The sequence below is a fragment of the Rhinoderma darwinii genome (genome assembly GCF_050947455.1).
Source record: "Rhinoderma darwinii isolate aRhiDar2 chromosome 3 unlocalized genomic scaffold, aRhiDar2.hap1 SUPER_3_unloc_4, whole genome shotgun sequence".
NCBI lineage: Eukaryota > Metazoa > Chordata > Amphibia > Anura > Rhinodermatidae > Rhinoderma > Rhinoderma darwinii.
This window is the reverse complement of record NW_027461747.1, coordinates 220,012-242,128: the sequence shown is the minus strand read 5'-3', so window position 1 is coordinate 242,128 and position 22,117 is coordinate 220,012. Positions and strand designations below refer to the sequence as shown.

The 22,117-nt window shown below is 41.2% G+C and overlaps 5 non-coding genes across 5 annotated transcripts; 1 reads left to right on the top strand and 4 right to left on the bottom strand.

The window, feature by feature from the left end:
- Window positions 1–2,698: 2,698 nt before the first annotated feature.
- TRNAL-AAG (transfer RNA leucine (anticodon AAG)) lies at window positions 2,699–2,780 on the bottom strand. Its single transcript has one exon. It is a non-coding gene; the product is annotated as a tRNA-Leu (tRNA).
- A 2,012-nt stretch (window positions 2,781–4,792) lies between these two features.
- TRNAL-AAG (transfer RNA leucine (anticodon AAG)) lies at window positions 4,793–4,874 on the bottom strand. The gene has a single exon. It is a non-coding gene; the product is annotated as a tRNA-Leu (tRNA).
- A 2,422-nt stretch (window positions 4,875–7,296) lies between these two features.
- TRNAL-UAG (transfer RNA leucine (anticodon UAG)) lies at window positions 7,297–7,378 on the bottom strand. The gene has a single exon. It is a non-coding gene; the product is annotated as a tRNA-Leu (tRNA).
- Window positions 7,379–8,818: 1,440 nt separating this feature from the next.
- On the top strand, window positions 8,819–8,890 carry TRNAD-GUC (transfer RNA aspartic acid (anticodon GUC)). The gene has a single exon. It is a non-coding gene; the product is annotated as a tRNA-Asp (tRNA).
- Window positions 8,891–11,497: 2,607 nt separating this feature from the next.
- Window positions 11,498–11,569, bottom strand: TRNAQ-CUG (transfer RNA glutamine (anticodon CUG)). Its single transcript has one exon. It is a non-coding gene; the product is annotated as a tRNA-Gln (tRNA).
- Window positions 11,570–22,117: the final 10,548 nt, after the last annotated feature.

Sequence of the window (22,117 nt, the reverse complement as noted above, 5' to 3'; positions counted from 1 at the left end):
TTGGGCCCAGCTTGTACCACTGGAGACATACGCCCCATAAATTGTTAAGCGGTTCTCCAGAGTACAGTAATACCCCATATGTGGTCATAAACCGCTGTTTGGGCACACTGCCAGGCCCAGAAGGAGCGCCATTTGGCTTTTGGAGCGCAGATTTTGCTTGGTAGTAGTTTTGTTTAGTGTTTTACTGGTGTTTCAGTTTATAATGTGGGGGCATATGTAATCTGTGCGGAGTACATACATTTTTTGCGTGACACGCTGTCGTTTTTATTGGTACCATGTTTGGCTACGCACGACTTTTTGATCACTTTTTATTCCATTTTTTTGGAAACAACGTGACCAAAAAAGGAAATTCTGCCATTGTTTATTATGGTATTTTTTTTACGGTGTTCACCGTGCGGGATAAATAATATGATATTTTTTTAGGTCAGGCCAATACGAACGCGGCAATACCTATTATGTCTAGTTTTTGTCTTTTTTTTCATTTTTTTTCTAATTATAAAGGGCTTGATCAGGGAAACAAGGCGATTATTGTTTTTATTATGTAAAACTTGTATTTATTTATTTATCTAAAACTTTTTTTTTTACTTTTTTTTCACTTTTTATTTTACACATACTAGGGGACTGGAAGATCTGATCTTCTGATCCCCTGCACAATACACTGCACTACTTCTGTATGTACTGATGCAGTGTATTGTAACTGTCACTTTACAACTGACATTTGAGCCTATTACGTCCTGCCTTGGGCAGGACCTAATAGGCTCCCGTATCTGGCAACCAGGAAGCCGTTGCTAGGCTTCCTGGTTGCCATTGCAACCATCAGAACCCCGCGATTTTTCGCGGGGGGGGGGGGGCAATGGGGTGCAGAGGGAGCCCCCTCCCTCTGTATCAATCACTTAAATGCCGCTGTCGCTATTGACAGCGGCATTTAAGGGGTTAAACTACAGCGATCGGAGAGGACAGTGATCGCTGTAGTTGCAGTGGGATGTCGGCTGTATATTACAGCCGACATCCGATGAAGATGGAGCGAGCACAGCTCCTGTGCCCGCTTCATCCTCAGGGCGTTACTATACGCCCATTTTCGGGAAGGGGTTAATAAAACGTTTTTTTTTTTTTTTACACCGCTTTCTCTGATCTCCTCACGTATCTCACAGAAGTGAGGAGATCAGAGAAAGTGACAGGAGCTTTCTCCTGCAGACGACGTCACAGACGGCTGTGATTGGTCAGTCTTCAGAGACAGAACCAATCACAGCAATCGCCGGCATTGGGGACTTCTAATTGGTCCCCAGGCCGGTAGCAGAGACGGTTAGCTGTCAATGACAGGTGCCGCCGCTGTTCTGTCACTATGTGATTTCACATAGTGACAGTTTATTCCTGCGCCGTAATAGTACGTCGAAGGTACGCAAGGGGTTAAGAAACGAATTAGCATAAAGCTAAAATCGCTCCTAAAGTGGTAAAAATAGATTGTTTTTCTAAATAAAAAGCACTGCTGTCACCTACATTACATTGCCGATCCCCTTATGTAGGAGATAAGGCACTTGTAATGCGGTGACAGAGCATATTTAGGTCTGGGCTTTGCATCATTCAAAAGCCATTCCAGGATAGGATAGTAGTAGAAATTAGATACTACAAACCCATAAAAAAAAAAAAAATACTTCTCACTATACCAAGATGTCTATCTTACCCAGGAATAAAACTGGATGAGAGGAATAAATCCAGATGAGATTGGCTGTCTCAGCAAATCTTTTTTTGCTGAGGCCTTTGTATTTTTTGGGCTGGATTTTATGGAATGGTTGGTTGATTGGTAGCAGGACCTGCCATTCCCTTTCCTCCATTGTGGGTTTTCCAGGTTGTCCGCAGTCACTGCACAAATTAAAATTTCTCACTATACCCCTAAATGAATACCTTGAAGGATGTTACTTCACAATCTAAAATTTCTCACTCTAACTCTAGATGAATTCTTTGAGGGGTTTAGTTTCCATAAGGGGGTTACTTTTGTTTGGGTTTCTAATATTTTGATACCCCAGAGTCTCTATTTTCATGACACAGGGCAGTAAATTCCACCATAGTAGGCCTCAAGTGTTGCATGGTGCTCTTTACATTCTGAGCCCTGCCATTGCCGTACCATAGCCTAATAACCATGTCTTTATCATTCAAATGGATGGCTCGGGTCTGGCGTAGCAAGAGTCGCTTCTTGTCAGCTTCTTTAGCTTATAGAGTCGTGTCCCAGGCACTAGTAGGACATATAGACAATTTAAAGAGGTATTCTACACTAGGAGCAATTTTTCTAGGGGAGAAATCCTCCATATTATGTCATCAGATTAAACATTTCCCAAAAACCTCTGTACATATGAAATCAAAGGCACAAGAAAATATAGGCTGGGCCATATATTTCTATGGGTGACATATTACGGCTCTTTAAAACTCCGAACTTTTATGTAACCATAATATGGTTGTGTGAATGAGGTCTTATAGCGATTATATCTTATTAGGAAATGTTTGCTGGATGTAGCTGGGAGTTTGTATAAAAGTCGTCATTGGATTGTTGTCTATGTGTCCTTGTAAGTAAACTGATTCAGTGTCAGTCAGTTCTGTAGAGTGAAATGTAGAATGGTCAATTATATTTATATTGTTCTAACATGTAAAAACTTCACATGAGATCATCCCAATATAAAGTGGACAAAAATAAACAAAAAGCTTTTGGCAGCGGTGGGATTTGAACCCACGCCTCCGAAGAGACTGGAGCCTTAATCCAGCGCCTTAGACCGCTCGGCCACGCTACCACCTGTACAAGTGCTGTTTACTCTTTAAAGAAATTTGTGTTGCACAAGTGTTTTGTTAAAAAAAACAAAACAGATCAGAGTGGAGGTGCTTAAAGAAAAACTCCAGACAATGTTATTTATAGTCGTCAATTTAGAAGATTTGAAATTAACGAAACATGGAGAAGTTCTCTGTAGTAACCAATCAGATTTATTTTGACGTAAAATGTTGCGTGTATACCGACTTACGAAAGTCTTGTCTGAACAGTGACTACCGAGACCAGCTGCATTGATGGTTCAGTGGTCGATTCCTCGCCTGCCTATGTGAATTCCTGTTATTTCCCTATATTAAATGCTACCACATGTTTAAGTATTATTTACTCTTTACACAAAATGTAGTCATAAAGTTGTTATTTTAATTTAGTGCTACATGGCGAAATTTTCTGTAGTTACTAATCAGATTTATTTGTTTGTATCCGGACTTATAAAAGTCTTACCTGAACCGTGACCATCAAAATCTTGAGCACTGCTGGTTCAGTGGTTGATTCCTCTCCTGCCATATGTGAGGACTACGTTATATTCTTGGTTAATGAGTTTTTTTTTTAATGTAAGATATTTACAAAATGTTATCTATTAATTGTTTCCTAGCAAGCGCATCTTCCATACAAAGAGGAGCGGGATCTGGATGGCACAAACTCTCCCATTTATTACAACTACTGTCTTCTTAGATCCTGATGGTCACTTTATACTTGTATCAGGTACTCTTAATCACTCCCCTATCATGTTTATCTGTTTTTATGTCCCTAATTCACATTATTTTTAAAAGATTTTATCATTTGAGAGATTTTTTGGTAGGCCGAGATTTCAAAGCTTCGGAATATCTTCAAAACTCTTATTCCATGCCACTCCCTGAACAATTTCGAATTTATCAAGTCAGACATTTTCTGATTTCTTGGAAAGCTAAATTTGATGATCTATCAACCCAAACTACTTTTGAATAATTGTATTAGTTACCTACCTCTACAAATAAGATTTCTTCTTTATGTAAGGGCTTAGTTACTTCCTTGGGTAAACTGCTCTATATGACAAAATGAGAATTTGAGATTTAGTCTCAACAACCAAGTATTAGAGACTATTGGTCCCCTGATATTTTATATAACACCCCCTTTACCGCACAATAATGGTCAGGATATGATTTGAAGCGATATTGAAGTTCCTGCACTACAATGACAACAGTCACTGCCCACCCCCACAGGACACAAGTTTTGATAGGCTCTATAAAATTAGACCATTAATTGACACCTACTGCCAAAGTTGTAACACCATTTACTCATTTTTAAAAAAAAAAAATTTTTTAGGTTTGTATTTACGGCAAAATGGAAAAAAAAATAAAAAAATCCAGAGACCATAAAAAGACAATTGGGAAGATTTAGAAGAACTTGTATAGAGGACACATGGAGGAATTGTTTGTAGTACCTACAGAAAACCAGCAACATGCCCCATTATACAATGTGCCAGTCACTGTCTCCATTATACAAGGTGCCAGTCACTGTCCCCATTATGCAATACTTTCCACATACGTGTCAGTCACATGCCCCCCATACATGTAAATCACAGCCCCCCTCTCCAATGTAAAATTCTCACTTCTTACCGACGTCAGACTTTTTCTGCTGGTCTTTCTATGATCAGTAAGCATCATCACTGACTGATACTGACACCTGCTGGCCACACTGATTATGTCTCCTATTAAGCAGAAATGTTATTTTATTTTCTAGGGTCCTGATGGATCACCGGCTTACAGGAACTTTAAGGATGTGAGCAAAGTTCTCTACCTCTGTGGCCAATTTGGTCATGGCATGGTGGGAGGAATCCACAATCTTTTGTCCAGACAATCCATTTTGTGGGCATGTGCATTGGCATGGCAGATATATTGATGATGTCTTACTCATCTGGGATATTATATTTATATTGTTCTAACATGTATTAACTTCACATAAGATCATCCCAATAAAAAGTGGACAAAAAAAAACATCTGATGGCAGCGGTGGGATTTGAACCCACGCCTCCGAAGAGACTGGAGCCTTAATCCAGCGCCTTAGACCGCTCGGCCACGCTACCCCACGTTCAAGTAGTGTTTAACATTGTTTTTTACAAGTGTTTGTTTTTAAAAAAACAGATCAGAAGGGAGGTGCTTAGAGGAAAACTCCAGAAAACATTATTTATAGTCGTCAATTTAGGAGATTTGAAATTAACGTTACATGGAGAAGTTATCTGTAGTAACCAAATATTATTTTTTTATGTAAAAAGTTGTGTGTATGCCGACTTACGAAAGTCTCCCCTGAACAGTGACAATAGAGACCTGGTGCATCGATGTGCACGATTCCTCGTCTGCCGATGTTAATTCCTGTTATTTCCTTATATTAAAGTAAAGTAATAAACGAAAATCAAAAAACCCACCGATCACAGTTCCTTGCACAGTCGGTGATCAGGAGCGCCACTCTACAAGGAGAAACTAAGTAAGAGACAATACTAAAGCAACATTGCAGCCCTTCTACTCTCTGTATTGAGGGGGGTCCCATCATTGTTAGTCCTATGAGACTAGGTCATCTTTTGACCATTTGTTGTGTATGGTTCATTCTTTTTATAATCTCTACGACTTTTTTCTTCCTCTCCCATTCCCCCTACCACCCTCTTTTTTTATTTTTTATTTTCTCCTTGTGTTCCCTCTTCTCCTCCCAGATTTTCACTTCTGCTGGCACTTTCTGACTGATAGCAAATTGGAGTTGTATGTAGGAGTTGTATGTAGTTCCTAAAAAATACCAGGAACATGCCCCATTTTTTAAAGTGCCAGTCACTATCCCCATTATATAAAGTGCCAGTCACTGTCCCCATTATAAAAAGTGCCAGTCACTGTTCCCATTATACAAGGCTTGTTACATACGTGTCATTCATATGCCCCCCAGTCATGAAAAACACAGCCCCCCTCTCCAAGATAAAATTTTCACTTCTTACCGACTCCAGTATTCTACTGTGGGTTTCGCCATGATCAGGAGTCATCATCACTGACTGATACTGCCACCTGCTGGCCACACTGACTATGTTTCCCCTAAAACAAATATTATTGTATTTTCTAGGGTCCTGATGGATCGCCGGCTCACAGGGTGGGACGAACTATAAGGACAGCAGGACTATACCCGGATTCTGTGCCCATTACCTCTGGATCCACTGGGGAGATATACCAACAATGCAGTTCAGAAGGAAAAGTCAGAAGACAACCGTTTACATTTATCAATTGCACAAACAGCGACAATCATTGTTATGTATGGCTGACACATTTATCATTAATTGGTTTGTGCTGGGAGACTATTGTGTGAATAGTAAGGGTAATCTGTACATGAAACAATCCTTAACCCCCTTCCCAACATACCAATATATATAAAGTGGAGGTCCGGTGGGGGAGTATAGAGTGGGCTCACGGGCAGAGAACGAGGGTGTCGGCTGTATGCAGTTGACAATTTAGTGTAACTAGCGGGAGCTCCCTGCCTCCGGCAGCCTGTCAGAAGCACAATGTACTGTAAAACATTGGTATTGTAATATATTGGGCAAAGGCTCATGGGCCCTGGTGCAAGAATTCAGCTTAGGCCTTCCTCCCCAACATCACCAGACCTCTGTGCACTCCTGTGCCCGGCCACCTTGCCCGACAGCCCCATGGATGCCTCCACAGTATAATGCTCCCCATAGCTGCCCCCACATAGTATAATGCCCCCCAAAGCTACACACTACATCGCGCCTGCCTGCTCTGAGCCGCTCATGGCACAATGAATGCTGGAGCATTGAACTGTATCTGCATCCTGAGGACACAGACACAGTTGGAAACAGGACCAGCATAGTCATTGCTGTGTGGCAACGGGGGCCCTGTGGGCCCCCAAGACTTAGGGGCCCGGTCACAACTACGACCCCTATAGCTAAGCCACTGCATGCAACAATCCGACAATTGCTTTTTCCAGGAAACCTAAGGGGACTTATAAAAATAAAAGCATTCCCCCCCCACATAGATTTTTTTTGTCCAGTTTCCCACTACCTTAGAAGGTACAATAAATGGTGTCGTGAAAAACAAAGCCCTCATACGGCTCTAAAATACAAAAAAAGAATTGTGGCGATACTAAATTTATATAGTTTTTTTTATATTTTACTCCTTTTACAAGGAAAAAACTTATTGTTGAAAAAAATTAATATTTTGAGTTGCCAAATGCTGAGAGCCATAACTGTTTTAGTGTTCCATCGGATGAGCGGTGAGGGCTTATTTTTTGTGGGACGAGCTGTAGTTTTTAATGGTACTATTTTAGGGGTACATTTTTCAGACTTTTATGGATGCGGCGATACCAATTATGTTTCTTCTTATTATTTTTGTACATTTTTTTTATTAGTGGGAGAATGGGAAAAGGCGGGGCGGGTTTTTTTTAACCTTTAATATATTTTTTGTACATAAAAAATAGAATCAGGTTGTATGAAGCTAATAAAGTGCTACCCGAAAAACACTTGGCAGCGGTGGGATTTGAACCCACGCCTCCAGAGAGACTGGAGCCTAAATCCAGCGCCTTAGACCGCTCGGCCACGCTACCACATGTGCCAGCTGAGTTTACTCTTTCAATAAAATTCAATCATACAGGTGTTTAAAAAAAATAAAAAAAAAGATCAGAGGGGAGGTGCTTACATAAAAGTTCCAGACAATGTTATTTATGGATGAAAATTTATAAGATTTGGAATTAACGATAAGTGGTTTTCTGGTGTAACCAATCAGATTTATTTTTATGTAAAAGTTGCTTATATGCCGACTTACGAAAGTCTCACCTGAACATTGACTATTGATTATTGATTACTGGAGCATTGGTGGTTCCTCGTCTGCTATATGTGAGGACTATGTTATATTCATGGTTAATGAGGTTTTTTTAATGTAAGATATAAGTTGTACCTACTTATTGTTTCCTAGCGAGCGCATCTTCCATACAAAGAGGAGTGGGAATCTGTATGGCACAAACTCTCCCCTTTATTACAACTACTGTCTTCTCAGATCCTGAAGGTCTCTTTATACTAGTAGCAGGTACTCTTAATCACTCCACTATTATGTTTATTTATTTTTACGCCCCGAATTCCCATCAGGTGAATTTTTAAAAGGTTCTATCATTTGAGAGTTTTTTTGGTGGATCAAAACTTCGGAATATCTTCAGGACTCTCATTACATGGCACCCTCTGAACAATTTTGATTTTATCAAATCAGACATTTTCTGATTTCTTGGAAAACTAAATTTGATGATATATCGACCCAAACTACTTTTGATTTTATTGGTTAACTACCTCTACAAATAATATTTCATCATAATGTACGGGCTGAGTTACTGCCTTGAGCAAATTGTTCTATATGACAAAATGGGAATTGGAGATTTAGTGTTAAAAAACCCCCCACAAGTTGTAGAAACTATTGGTCCCCTGATATTTTATATAACACCCCCCTTTACCGCACAATAATGGGCAGGACATGATTTGAAGCGATATTGAAGTTCCTGCACTACAATAACAACAGTCACTGCCCACCCCCACTGGACACAAGTTTTGTCAGTCTCTATAAAATTACACCATTAATTGACCACTACTGTCAAAGTTGTAACACCATTTACGCATTAAAAAAAATTACTTTTCTGGGATTTGCATTTTAAAAAAATCAGGGGGGCGGATCTTACAGCAAAAATCTAGAGAAGATAAAAAGGTTAGTACACACACCAGAGCTTGCACATAGGAAATCCCTGCAAGCAGTAGAGACCTCCCCTCTAGAGAAAAGTCATGCCCCCAATAGTGGTAAACCACACCCCAATACTGGAAAGCTCCAGCCAATCATGGCATCTTGCACAGCATGCCAACCTGCTACTAGCCCTATTGTGTCAGAGAGGCCACCCTCTCGGCACCAGCTGTACAGGCAGTAATTAACCCCACACGTGTTTTTATTAGAATTAAACTGTTCACTCCTCCTTTAAGAAGATTACGATGTGCTGCACAACCATGCCAGATCCTCGTTAGTATAGTGGTGAGTATCCCCGCCTGTCACGCGGGAGACCGGGGTTCAATTCCCCGACGAGGAGGCGCATAGTTTGTTTTTTTAAACGTCATTATAAAAACAATTAAAAACAGAAACTTGTAACTGCGTTTTCAAAAAGTTTTCTTGTTTCAAGACAAGAAAAACAAACAAAACATAAATTAATTCCCAAAAGACATGTCATAACACTAGTCCAATGTTTTGCTTTCTCTCAAATCCTGTTCACACCGGTGTTTGGATGTTGTTTTTTTACACCTTTAGGGTATGTGCACACACACTAAATACGTCCGTAATTGACGGACGTATTTCGGCCGCAAGTCCCGGACCGAACACAGTGCAGGGAGCCGGGCTCCTAGCATCATACTTATGTACGATGCTAGGAGTCCCTGCCTCGCTGCAGGACAACTGTCCCGTACTGAAAACATGATTACAGTACGGGACAGTTGTCCTGCAGCGAGGCAGAGACTCCTAGCATCGTACATAAGTATGATGCTAGGAGCCCGGCTCCCTGCACTGTGTTCGGTCCGGGACTTGCGGCCGAAAAACGTCCGTCAATTACGGACGTAATTAGTGTGTGTGCACATACCCTTAGGGTATGTTCACACGCTAGCTGTCATTTACGGCTGAAATGACAGCCTGTTTTCAGAAGAAAACAGCTGCCTCGTTTCAGCCGTAAATGCTCCTCCTCGTAATATACGAGGCGTCTGTGACGCTCGTATATCTTGAGCTGCTCTTCATTGAGTTCAATGAAGAACGGCTCAAATTACGTTGCAAAGAAGTGCCCTGCACTTCTTTGCCGAGGCAGTCAATTTACGCGTCGTCGTTTGACAGCTGTCAAACGACGACGCGTAAATTACAGGTCGTCTGCACAGTACGTCGGCAAACCCATTCAAATGAATGGGCAGATGTTTGCCGACGTATTGTAGCCCTATTTTCAGACGTAAAACGAGGCATAATACGCCTCGTTTATGTCTGAAAATAGGTCGTGTGATCCCAGCCTCATAAATGGACATGTGGTAGAACAGCTGGGCCGTCTAGGGAGGTGTCATTGGCCTGTGAACTTCTGGCACTTAAGTGCAATGATCGGAGAGAGGTTTTTATGCTGAGCACTATACACACTGACACCAAGGTCACTGTCAGAGAGAGAGGCGCTACTGCAAACAGACAGAAACCGCTCTGTATTACAGAGTACAACAGGTTCATGGGTGGCGTTGACCTTTCAGACCAGGCTCTCCACCCTTATTTGATCAAAAGGAAAACTAGAGCCTGGTACAAGAAAGTGGCAATATATCTGATGCAGGTTTCTACTTTCAATTCCTATGTAATATACAGAAAGGCCCAGGGAACCATGACATATCTGGAATTCCAAGAAAAAATTATTGAACATCTTTTATTTGAAGGAAGGGAAGTAGGACGCCATGAGTCAGAAGATGTCAAGAGACTCACGGAGCATCAGTTTTTACATCCTGAACCCTGCCACTGAGACGCAAATGTATCCGCAGAGGAGATGCAGAGTTTGCCAAAAACATGACCGAAGAAGCGATTCACGTTTTTTTTGCTCTTCAAAACCAGAACAGTGTAATTACCCATGCTTTGAGACCTACCATGCAGTAGCAAATTACTGAATTAGCGAAAGCCAATATGGGGAGGAATTCCTTATGCGAAAGTGAACCTGTTGATGATAATTCTGGGTGGGGGGGGTGGTCTTTACATCTGTATGGAAAAACTTTTTTTCTTTTTTCATTCTCACTATACCCCTAGATGAAGATCTTCAGGTCTGTGATAATACATAGTGTCATAAATATTTTATTATATTTTATGTCAGATTTCAACAAAAATCTGAAAAAAATCTGAAAGGCCTAGGTACAAACTATACCAATAGGTAAAAACCCTGTGGGGTCTTCTTTGTAGAGGCATGCAAAAGTAAAAACATTATTTCTTTAAAAACTTTTACACAACAAAAACTGATTTGTTTCCTAATTTTTCTGCATTTTTGTAACATTTTGAAAAAAATAAAAAAAATAAAACCTATAGTATATACCACCAAAATAAAGCCCTGTTTCTGCTAAAAAAAAAATCCCCATACCAAATTTGTAGGGATACATTCGATTCCTACAATGTTATAACCAATTAAATAAAGACATAGTGAAACTGCTAGTTTTGCTTTGGTCATTAAGGCCCAGAATGCATGCAGGGGGAAGGGGTTAACTACATCCAATGTAATAGTACATTATTGTCGTTAAGGACTTAATGTAACACAACGTACTGATTTGATAAAATAGTTTTTCATTTATTGACTGGACTGTACGATTACTGGGATATATAATATATGTGTTTCGTTTAATGATTTTTATTTAATAAAAAAAAATTTTGACAAAAATTATTTCACTTTTTTAAAAAAAATGGTGTAATTGAAATTTTTTTTATTCCACCAGATGACTTTAAGTTTACAATTGTATTATTATTTTTTAATTAAAATGTCTCTTTAATGTGTAAACTGTGATATCCAAGAGTTTAAAGCTCTGGACATGAAATCCAATGGGGTCTCGCATACGTTCGGAGGAATGACCTCATTTAGGAGGTTGAATGCAGCTAGTAGGATATTGGTTGCCATTGTGGAATGTAAAAAAAAAAAACCTTACTAAAAAAATCTAGGTCCCACCGAGATTTGAACTCGGATCGCTGGATTCAGAGTCCAGAGTGCTAACCATTACACCATGGAACCCTTAATGTTTATTGGAATGATGTATTTTAGGACACTCTAAACCAATGATCCCCAACCACCAGGCCACGGACCTATTCCGACAGTGAATCATTTGGTACCAGGCCGCGGTATCTGGCCAGGTGGCCGCAGGGAATTTCTGGTGAAAAACCGCACCAAATTGTGGTGCAGTATTTTTGAATGTCCGCTTCGGAAACTGCTGAACATTCAGCCGGACTGCTAGCAGGCCTGCCACCAGGGATGACGTTTTATCCCAGGAGACTACTGCAGCCTGTGATTGGCTGCAGCAGCGGAATAAAACTTTGCACCGCATGTCAATTTCTTAGCGGTTTTTCAGCTCACTATTTATGTAGCGTGTGGATGAGCTTTGTTGTATCTCATCCACTTTGCTGCTACCATATTATGCTGCGGATTTTCTGCAACAAATTCCATTGCGGAAAATCCACCATGTTTATGCAACGTCTAACCTGACCTTAAACCCCGAACCCCCACTCACACCGCCGGTCTGTGGAAAATTTGTCCTGCATGAAACTGATCCTTTGTTAAAAAAAGGTTGTGGACCACTGCTCCAAACCACCCCATGTAAAAATCAGTGATGTCTAAGGCCTCATGTCCACTTCCGTTTTTTCCTTCAGGGTGCTAACCGTTTTTTTGATGGCTAGCACCCTGACCCATTCATTTCAATGGAGCCATGCACACTTCAGTTTTTTTCACGGTCCCATTGTTCCGTTCCGACAAAAGTAGAGCATGTCCTCATTTTGTCCGAGATTCTGTGACCATGCGACTCATAGAAGTCAATGGGTCTGTCAATAGAACTGAAGGCACACGGAAGGCATCCGTGTGCCATCCATGTGTGACGGAGCCGTTGCCCAACAATGGCCGGGCGGGCAGCGGTACACATAGAGACAAATATTGCACTAATCGGCAGCTGATTAGTGCTGGAATGCAGCGATAGAAAGAAAAATAAGTTCATACGTACCCCGGCCGTTGTCTTGGTGATGCGTCCCTCTTCTGACATCCAGTCCGACCTGCCTGTGATTGGCTGCAGCGGTCACATGGTTGGAAACGTCTTCTCAGGAGGCTGGACTTGAGGAAGAAGCAGGCAAGCAGGGAGTTCTGGGTAAGTAGTAACTTTTATTTTTGTTGCAGGTCTTTTTTAATGAACCATTGATAATCTATATTGTGAGCGCCGCACATGGTATTCCCTGTCCAGCGGTTGGCTCTGTCCAGGGTGCTGAAAGAGTTAAAGGGATGCACTGGTCGGCAGTAACTTTTTCAGCACCCTGGATAGTGAAGACCGCTGGACAATGAAAAGCGTGTGCGGTGCTCACAATATCGTTTACATAGTATGAATGGGAACAGTTTCCTCTCGGAAACTGAAAGATGGAAGTGTACACGGAGTACACACGGGAAGCACACTGATCCAATCACGGACACACGGATCCGTGAAATACGGCCGTGAAAACGGTGATGGAAGTGTGCACGAGGCCTAAAGGTGAGCGAAATTCCTGAAAGTCTTTTCGTTCTGAACAAATTTTTGGTTGGAACACTTGCCATTCCGCCCCTAAAATAATAAAACGGAACATACCCACCCTGTTCACACAGGTGTGAACATAGCCTTAGAGTAACTGAGGGGTCTCATTAGTGTCAGATTAATAGTAAATAATTCTAGTTAGAAGCTGTGCACTGCCCCTTTAGGAACATTACCTTGCGACCTAAAAGCTTAGTGTTTCCTTGACAGTACGCTGGCAAGTATCCCTGCCTGTCTCATGGGAGACATGGAAACATTTCCTTTAAGAATGTACATTTAACCCCTTAAGGATGCGGCTCATTTTGGTATTGAGAAATTTCTCAGATTTTTGCTTCACTGGATTCCAAGAGCCATACATTTTTTTTTTCCTCTGACGTTGTCATGACTTTTTTTTTTGCATTTCAGGATGTGTTTTTTCTTGGTACATGACATTTAGTTATTGATTTATATTTACAATTGTTTTTAAGCAGAATGAGTAAAAAAACAATAATTCCACCATTGTTTTCTTATCTGTATTTTTTTAAACCTTTTACTTTACAATTAAATTTTTTTATTATAATGCATTGAAATACGTGTATTGGAATACATTACTGCCTGTGCGTGTAAAATACTTTAACAGCGGAACAGCTGTGGAAGCTTTTGTTAGGTCCAGTAGTATCTCTTATTACAGTCAGCCCTGACAAGACTCTTTTCATCGCCTTTGCAGATGGTAAATTATTGCCAGAAATCGTCTGCCAGGTTATGAAAACCCTTCTCCATGCAGGTGGGAGCACTCCATTGTGAAATCATTTCCTTCTACATATTACAGAACTTTCACTCCTCTTCTCCTGGGCAATCCCTGGTTACAAAAACACTCTCGAGTTATTGATTGGACTTGTGGTCTGATAACCCGATGGGGTGAAATTTGCCATAAACAACGTCTCTATCCATAACTCCAAAATTGCCTCCCTTGTGCGATGGTTTTTATTACAAGGGAGGGATCTTTTTCAAGCTGTGTTAAGGCCCTAGTGTCTAGTAAACAAATAAATAGGGTGGGCACGACAATATATGTAATGGGTGATTGGAGTGCTGACTCAACAAATGTGTAACAATTACACAAAAAGAAGAGGAAAGACAAATTCTACAAGAGTCGCAAATCCCAAACAATTTAAGTTATTTTATTACAATATACATAAAAAAGTACAAACAATGAGCACAGCAGTACACAAAAGGGAAAAAAGCATCTAAAAACAATAAAATCAAAGAAAAAAAAAGGAGCACACATGTCCCTGACCTGAATAAATGCCAAAGGAACCCCCACTATGGCCCTATTAGAATTTAAACAGGAGAAATATCACTTAAAATAAAGGACACCCGGAAAAATCTGCATTTGAATGACTGAAAATACAATGTCAAATAAAGAATGCAAAGACAAAGCAAATAAATAAAGACAGTGTGCAGGATAGGAAAAGATGTGATTACCACACCATGCTGGTGGAATTAACCCCTTAAGGACGCAGCCTAGTTTGGGCCTTAAGGCTCAGAGCCCATTTTTCAAATCTGACATATTTCACTTTATGTGGTAATAACGTCGAAATGCTTAAACCTATCCAAGCGATTCTGAGATTGTTTTCTCGTGACACATTGGGCTTCATGTTCGTGGTAAAATTTGGTCGATATATTCAGTCTTTATTTGTGAAAAATTGCAAAATTTAGAGAAAATTTAGAAAAAATAGCATTTTTCAGAATTTAAATGCATCTGCTTGAAAAACAGACGGTTATATCACCCAAAATAGTTACTAGTTCACATTTCCCATATGTCTACTTTAGATTGGCATCGTTTTTTGAACATTATTTTATTTTTCTTGGACGTTACAAGGCTTAGAACATAAACAGCAATTTCTCATATTTTTAAGAAAATTTCAAAAGCCTTTTTTTTAAGGTACCTCTTCAGTTCTGAAGTGGATTTGTGGGGCCTATGTATTAGAAACCCCCATAAAACACCCCATTTTAAAAACTAGACCCCTCAAAGTATTCAAAACAGCATATAGAAAGTTTTTTAACCCTTCAGGTATTTCACAGGAATTAAAGCCAAGTGGAGGTGAAATTTGCAAATTTCATTTTTTCTGCTGAATTTCAATTTTATTAATTTTTTTTCTGTAACAGAGAAGGTTTTACCAGAGAAACACTACTAAATATGTATTGTCCAGATTCTGCAGTTTTTAGAAATGTCCCACATGTGTCTCTAGTGCGCTCGTGGACTAAAACACAAGCCCCAGAAGCAAAGAAGCACCTAGTGCATTTTGAGGCCTCTTTTTTGTTAGAATATATTTTAGGCAGCATGCCAGGTTTGAAGAGGTGTTGAGGTATCAAAGCAATGGAAACCCACCAGAAGTGACCCCATTTTGGAAACTACACCCCTCAAGGAATTCATTTATGGTTTTTGTTATCATTTTGACCGCATAGTTTTTTCACAGCATCTATTTGAATTGGGCTGTGAAATGAAAAAAATGATATTTTTTCCAATAAGATGTCATTTTTGATCACAATTTCTTATTTTCACAGGGAACAACATACCCCATTTGGTTGCCCAATTTGTCCTGAGTGCGGCAATACCCCATTTGTGGTGATAAACTGCTGTTTGGGCCCATGGGAGGGCTCAGAAGGAAAGGAGTGCTATGTGTTTGTTGGAGTCCAGATTTTGCTGGATTGGTTTTCGGTTGCCATGTCGCATTTGCAGAGCCCCAGAGGTATCAAAGCAATGGAAACCCACCAGAAGTGACCCCATTTTGGAAACTACACCCCTCAAGGAATTCATTTATGGTTTTTGTTATCATTTTGACCGCACAGTTTTTTCACAGCACCTTTTTGAATTGGGCTGTGAAATGAAAAAAATGATATTTTTTCCAATAAGATGTCATTTTTGATCACAATTTCTTATTTTCACAGGGAACAACATACCCCATTTGGTTGCCCAATTTGTCCTGAGTGCGGCAATACCCCATTTGTGGTGATAAACTGCTGTTTGGGCCCATGGGAGGGCTCAGAAGGAAAGGAGTGCTATGTGTTTGTTGGAGTCCAGATTTTGCTGGATTGGTTTTCGGTTGCCATGTCGCATTTGCAGAGCCCCAGAGGTATCAAAGCAATGGAAACCCACCAGAAGTGACCCCATTTTGGAAACTACACCCCTCAAGGAATTCATTTATGGTTTTTGTTATCATTTTGACCGCACAGTTTTTTCACAGCACCTTTTTGAATTGGGCTGTGAAATGAAAAAAATGATATTTTTTCCAATAAGATGTCATTTTTGATCACAATTTCTTATTTTCACAGGGAACAACATACCCCATTTGGTTGCCCAATTTGTCCTGAGTGCGGCAATACCCCATTTGTGGTGATAAACTGCTGTTTGGGCCCATGGGAGGGCTCAGAAGGAAAGGAGTGCTATGTGTTTGTTGGAGTCCAGATTTTGCTGGATTGGTTTTCGGTTGCCATGTCGCATTTGCAGAGCCCCAGAGGTATCAAAGCAATGGAAACCCACCAGAAGTGACCCCATTTTGGAAACTACACCCCTCAAGGAATTCATTTATGGTTTTTGTTATCATTTTGACCGCACAGTTTTTTCACAGCACCTTTTTGAATTGGGCTGTGAAATGAAAAAAATGATATTTTTTCCAATAAGATGTCATTTTTTATCACAATTTCTTATTTTCACAGGGAACAACATACCCCATTTGGTTGCCCAATTTGTCCTGAGTGCGGCAATACCCCATTTGTGGTGATAAACTGCTGTTTGGGCCCATGGGAGGGCTCAGAAGGAAAGGAGTGCTATGTGTTTGTTGGAGTCCAGATTTTGCTGGATTGGTTTTCGGTTGCCATGTCGCATTTGCAGAGCCCCAGAGGTATCAAAGCAATGGAAACCCACCAGAAGTGACCCCATTTTGGAAACTACACCCCTCAAGGAATTCATTTATGGTTTTTGTTATCATTTTGACCGCACAGTTTTTTCACAGCACCTTTTTGAATTGGGCTGTGAAATGAAAAAAATGATATTTTTTCCAATAAGATGTCATTTTTTATCACAATTTCTTATTTTCACAGGGAACAACATACCCCATTTGGTTGCCCAATTTGTCCTGAGTGCGGCAATACCCCATTTGTGGTGATAAACTATTGTTTGGGCCCATGGGAGGGCTCAGAAGGAAAGGACCACCATTTGGCCTACAGGAGCTTTTCTGGTGCTAAGTCATGTATGCAGAAGCCCCTGAGGTACCAGTACAGTTGAAACCCCCGAGAAGTGACCCCATTTTAAAAACTACACCCCTTAAGACATTCATCTAGAGGTGTAGTGAGCATTTTGACCCCACAGGTACTGTGTAAAAGATAATGCGCAGCAGATGGTGCAGAGTGAGATTTGCAATTTTATATATATATATGCCATTTCAGTGTCCAATATAGAGTGCCCAGCATGCGCCACCGGAGATATACACCCCTTAAATTGTAATGTGGGTTCTCCTGGGTACGGCAATACCCTACATGTGGCTGTTATCAGCTGCCTGGGCACACGGCAGGGCTTAGAAGGGAAGGACCACCATTTGGCCTACTGGAGCTTTTCTGGTGCTAAGTCATGTATGCGGAAGCCCCTGAGGTACCAGTACAGTTGAAACCCCCGAGAAGTGACCCCATTTTAAAAACTACACCCCTTAAGACATTCATCTAGAGGTGTAGTGAGCATTTTGACCCCACAGGTACTGTGTAAAAGATAATGCGCAGCAGATGGTGCAGAGTGAGATTTGCAATTTTATATATATATATGCCATTTCAGTGTCCAATATAGAGTGCCCAGCATGCGCCACCGGAGATATACACCCCTTAAATTGTAATGTGGGTTCTCCTGGGTACGGCAATACCCTACATGTGGCTGTTATCAGCTGCCTGGGCACACGGCAGGGCTCAGAAGGGAAAGATGAGGGGGATAAGCTGTGCGGAGTGCATCAGGGTAATAAAACTGGTGTAAATTAAAAATCAAGGGATGTATGATAAATTCTAAAACAATCTTTCATACAGAGCCCTGGTTTTTCAGGACACGTGTCACATTGGTATGTTGTGTCCTTCCTTATCCCCCTCTTAGTGCAGACTCTGCACCTCTTTTGATTCTTTCCCTTCTTGGCAGTTTGGGGAACTTCTCCTGGAAAGTGTTGCCCTGGTACGATGCGTGTGGCCTCGCCTCCAGAAGTACTGGGTGCCCCCCCTTCCTGGTCCCTAAATATTAGGTTTTTGATAACCACCTCTTGAAATTCCAGGAAAGTTCCCCTCTGACCTGCACATCGATGTAGCACGTACGCATTGTACAATGCCATCTGTATGATGTGCACGGCCAGCTTCTTATACCACACCCTCGATTTCCGCATGGCGCTGTAGGGTTTCAGGACTTGATCTGCCAAGTCCACCCCTCCCATGTACCTATTGTAGTCCAGGATGCAGTCTGGTTTTAGGGTCTCTGTACTGGTACCTCGTACAGGTACATGGGTACTGGTGTGGCCATGTATTGTTGTCAATACAAGGACATCTCTCTTGTCCTTGTACTTGACACACAATATGTTGGTGCTAGAATGTGCCCTGCTCTCACCCCTTCTTAGTGTTTGCCCAAGCAGAGTCTTAGGGAGGCCTCTTATATTTCTTCTAGCAGTGCCGCATGCCGCAGTACTTCTGGAAGCAAGGCACTTGAAGAGTGGGACGCTAGTATAAAAATTATCCAGGTAGAGGTGGTAACCCTGGTCCAGCAGTGGGTGCACCAAATCCCACACAATTTTTGCATTAATTCCCAGTAAGGGGGGGCATTCTGGGGGCTGAATACTGCTGTCCTTCCCTTCATATATCCTAAACTTGTAGGTATACCCTGATGCACTCTCGCACAGCTTATAGATCTTCACGCCATACCTTGCCCTCTTACTTGGCAGGTACTGGCGGAATTGAAGCCTCCCTTTAAAATGTACCAAGGACTCATCAATGGAAATACACTTCTCGGGGGTGTATGCTTGGGCAAACCGGGCACTGAAATGGTCTAATAGGGGTCTCAGTTTATATAAACGGTCATAACTGGGGTCATCTCGGGGTGGGCACTGCTCATTATCAGCATAATGCAAGAAGCGAAGTATTGCCTCATAACGCATCCTGGACATGGCCATACGGTACATCGGGGTGTGGTACAAGATGTCCGTGCTCCAGTAGGTCCTAATGGACGGCTTTTTCAGAAGCCCCATGTTCAGGTGAAGTCCCCAGAACTTGCCCAACTCTGCTGCATCTACAGGGGTCCACCTGTTGGATTGGGCATAAAATGATGTGGGGTTCTTACTAATATATTGTTGGGCATATAAATTTGTCTGGGAGACCATTAGTTCTATAAATTCATCAGTGAAGAACTTCTTGAAAAAGTCCATCTCACTGAGCCCTGCCGTGTTAAATTTGATCCCCGGACTGCCCGTATACTCGGGGATTTGGGGCTCATAATTTTCTGGTGTGGGGATCCATATGGGGTCACTTCGCTCTGGGGCTTCAACTGCGACGGGGTCACTTCTCTCGGGGGTTTCAAGTGTGGTGGATGTCCTGGGACGTCTCCTAGGTGGTCCCTCCTCTTCATCACTAGATGAGGAGGTTGACAAATAAAAAAGAGTCTCACCATCCGACGAGTCTGTGTCGGAGGCAAGGAATGCATAGGCCTCTTCAGCAGAAAATGACCTTTGGGACATCTTTTTTTATTATTTGTGCGACACGTGTAATTTGTGTGATGAGACACGTGTATAACGTATACAGGAAAAAAAAAAAAAAAACCCTAACTCAAAGCAATAAGATGCTACTTTTTTTTTTGTATTTTTTGTTTTTTTTTGAGAACAAGTGGCCTTCCCTAACACTAAAGCTAACTAGGGCGAGGGTTCCTAACACTAAAGCTAACTAGATTTTTTTAACTTCCCTAACGCTAAACCTATCTACGGCGACGATTCCCTGACACTAAAGCTAACTAGATAATTCCGAAATTCCCTGACACTAAGCCTAACTACGGTGACGGGTTCCTGACACTAAACCTAAACTAGAGTATTCTGAGCTTCCCTGACACTAAAGCTAACTACAGTGATAGATCCCTAACGCTAAAACTAACTACGGTGACGGATTCCTGACGCTAAATTCCCTGACACTAAACCTCACTACGCTTTTTGACTGTTCCCTGACACTAACTAACCCTAATACTAAACTAGCTAGATGATAACTTTCTAAATTTTTTTTTTAAATTTTAATAAATTTTTATATATTTTTTTTTTATTTTTGTATTTTATAAAGAAGAAAAAAAAAAAAAATAATCCACAGGGACCAAAAAATGTGGCCCTGAAGACTAAGCAATGGTCAGTTATAGGTCACTGACCAAAAAACGGGGGTGACAAGGGGAACACAAGGAGGAGGAGGAGGACAGGTGTGGGAAGTGGATGGAGCAAGTGGGAAGTACAAAAAAGTAAGTTTTTGAAACTTTTTTCGTTTTTTTTTTAGCACAATTCTCCTACACAACCGCTCTGAACAAATCTCCTACGCCAACAGAGAAGTTCAGGGCGGGTGCGGCAGGATGTGGAGTCTGGGGCAGGAAATGATGTATGCGATCGCCGCTATTGGTTAGTAGTCACTAACTAACCAATAGCAGCGATCGCCGGGGCGGGACCACTTCAATTGGTCCCGGAGTATTGAGCTGTGATAGCGTGCTGTCAGAAACAGCAGTTATCACAGCTCAAGCACGCGCCGGGATTAAATGGCGCCGTGTTTACTCAGGTCAGTAATAGTACTGACCTGAGCACGAACGTTCTACTTAGCAGGACGTACTATTACTGACCTGAGCGCGAAGGGGTTAAAGGCCGCTGGGAAAGTAGGAGACAGCCTGAGAGAAGATTCCCCAGGCTGGCTCCTACTTTCCAGAAATCTCTGTTGCCCTCACCAGTTGTTCCTATGCATGTAGACCGGCTCAAATTGTCAGACCAGGAGAAACAACGCTGATGCACTTCGGGACTTTACAACTCAGAACTTTTATGTTGCCATAATATGGTGTGTGAATGTGGTCTAATAGCGATTATATATTATTAGGAGATGTTTGCTGGTTGTAGCTGGCATTTTGTATAAAAGTTGTCATTGGATTGTTGTCTGTTTCCTTGTAAGTTAACAAACTCAGTGTCAGTCAGTTCTCTAGAGTGAAATGTAGAACGGTCAATTATATTTACACTGTTAAAAGATGATCCCAATATAACGTTGTATAAAGTGGACAAAAAACAAAAACACTTTTGGCAGCGGTGGGATTAGAACCCATTGCCTCAAGATGGATCCTGAGAAGGTAAAGGCCTTCCTGGAATGGCCACGTCCTTAAGGAATAAGGTCCATACAGCGTTTCCTGGAATTCGCCAATTTCTACAGGCAGTTCATCCCAAACTTCTCCTCACTGACATCTCCTATCTCTACCCTCACCAAAAAAGGCATGAATGCCAAGGTGTGGACTCTAGAAGCGGAATCCGCATTTAATAGCCTGAAGAGTGCCTTCGCGTCAGCCTCTATTCTCCATCATCCTGATGTATCTTGACAGTTTTCGTTGGAGGTGGACGCCTCCTCTGTTGTGCTGGTGCACTCCTGTTTCAGAGAAGTTCCAAGGGCAAGGCAGTGGTATCTGGCTATTATATATAGAAAAAAGATGTGGTTATTTCAAACCATACCTAACAAACCCAAAATTGCAATATAATATAGCACGGTGCCATTCCTGATATAGATTATTGAAAAAAGAAAAAAGAAAAATGATCCAGAAATATAACTAGGCACTCTTGGGTTAAATAAAATTAAATATATTATTTTATTTTTGAATCCAGATAATGCCGGCAAAATTAAATTTATACATAAATACACGAATAACAATTTAAAAGGAGAATTCTCCTGGCCAGGAAAGAGAACATACAGTAGACCTTCAAAACATTGGTGATATTGCCTGATGGATATATAGCATACTATATATGTGTAAAACA